At 39.4% G+C, this 1,979-nt stretch overlaps 1 long non-coding RNA gene across 1 annotated transcript; it reads right to left on the bottom strand.

The window, feature by feature from the left end:
- Window positions 1–478: 478 nt before the first annotated feature.
- On the bottom strand, window positions 479–1,536 carry LOC145819674 (uncharacterized). The gene is made up of 2 exons (XR_014360449.1): window positions 1,197–1,536; window positions 479–725 (listed from the first exon to the last, which is right to left on the bottom strand). It is a non-coding gene; the product is annotated as an uncharacterized LOC145819674 (long non-coding RNA).
- Window positions 1,537–1,979: the final 443 nt, after the last annotated feature.

Here is a 1,979-nt window from a genome sequence, read left to right as displayed (position 1 = left end):
TGGTGGTAGTAGACTCTTCTATCTCATCACCCCTTGTCCGCACCATCTGATTAAACTTGCATTATAGTTTATACAAAAGTTCACAAATATGCATATAACAAAAGCATACATATTCAATTAATTGTAATGCAAGTAAATGACAAATTATAGTACATAGTTGTTCGTATTAAAACAGTTAAGCGCATTCTCAATGCTTTCAAATTCATACTTCTGAATGCATCCTAAATCTTTTCTAGACGCTTATTGCTCTTTTGGACAAGTGTGTGAGTTATTAACTCGTGCTCTGATACCACTCTGTCATGACCCGAACCCACCCCCGTGGGTTAAGGACATAACCGGCCAGTAATCGTGAGATTACCTACGGTCTCAAACCGAACCAAACGTATTTTAACAGAGTTAATGGGGGCCAAACGGAAGCAATTTAAAAACTTTGTCCTTAGAGCTGTGCTTACATGGCACGTCAAACAAGTCATATATATAAACATTAATAACTCACAACAGAATTAAAGTATCAAAAAGTTCTGTACAGACAGGATCATCCAAAACTAAGTCAACCCATGAACTATATACAGACATATACAAAGGCTCCGCCAACGTGACAACATAAAACAAAATAACAAAGGCGAAGGCGAGTCTCATGCATGAGACACATAGGCTGACTTTCCAAAACTCGGTTGTTCCATACAGACTTCACTGGGGCTGGGTCTGGACCTCTCTTGGCTCACCTACAAACACATGAATGAGCGTGAGCGGAAGCCCAGTGAATAATATCAAATAAAGAAAATACATTGGAACATCATACATCAGACGGCCTTTGGCCCAATTCATTCATGTCAAACTGGCCTTTGGCCCTTTTCGAACGTTTATATCAGACTGGCCTTTTTGGCCTTATCAAACTTTCGTATCAGACTGGCCTTTCAGCCCTTCCAAACTTGTCATATCCAACTGGCATTTAAGCCTTTCAAACTTGTCATATCCAACTGGCATTTAAGCCTTTCAAACTTGTCATATCAAACCGGCATTTAAGCCTTTCAAACTTGTCATGTCAAACTGGCATTTAAGCCTTTCAAACTTGTCATATCAGACTGGCATTTAAGCCTTTCAAACTTTGTCCACCATTCAAAATTAGCGAACTTTACAAAACTTACATAGAAGTAAGCAATTGGACAACAATATGTATTTCAGATATTACTCACAGTGATCGGCTTGTGGATTTGCCCTGGAGCTTGACCCTACACATCACATAACATATATGGGTCACAATTAATTTAATCCGTTCTTTAATTCACATTTTCCTCTTTAGGCTTCATTCTTATCTCTTTAATTCAATTACAATGCTCAAAGTATGCCTAAGAGTGATTAGAAGTGAAAGAGGACGGAAAACGAAACACAAAACGCGTAAACAAAATTTCAGAAAACAGGGTCCCCGCTCGAGCGGACCCGTAAGGCCTGCAAAAGTACTGGTTGCATCAAAAATACGCTCGAGCGTGAATTAGGGCACTCGAGCGAAAGGCCTGTCTAAATAGCTCCCCCGCTCGAGCGGACACAGAGTCTGCAAAAAGTACTGGGAGCACGTATTTCCCCCTCGAGCGGCAGTTACCCCGCTCGAGCGGACATCAAAATTCTGGAAATCCCAGATTGTGTTCTTGAGTTTCATTTCGACTTTCAACTAACAATTCATGCATTTTATAGCTCTAATTCCACACATACTTGTACTAACATGGTATAAACACCAAAGCACATCATCATGGAGCTCAATTTCAAAGATTTAACACATGCATGGCTCAAATTGACACCAAACTCAATTCTAACATACACATTTACGCATTCAAAGCTCTTATCTTCATAGATTGTACATGCATGTGATGTCTAGCTCCCATTCTCAACTTAGATGATACCAATGGTGATTATACATGAGCTTTAACTACAAATTTACATGGATTTCAACGAAATTGCAACATGAATCATGTAATTCAAGC

This window comes from Camellia sinensis, chromosome 2 (genome assembly GCF_055761805.1).
Source record: "Camellia sinensis isolate YWXY chromosome 2, ASM5576180v1, whole genome shotgun sequence".
Lineage (NCBI taxonomy): Eukaryota > Viridiplantae > Streptophyta > Magnoliopsida > Ericales > Theaceae > Camellia > Camellia sinensis.
Note: the sequence above shows the minus strand (reverse complement) of the source record. Positions and strands in the feature narration are given on the sequence as shown.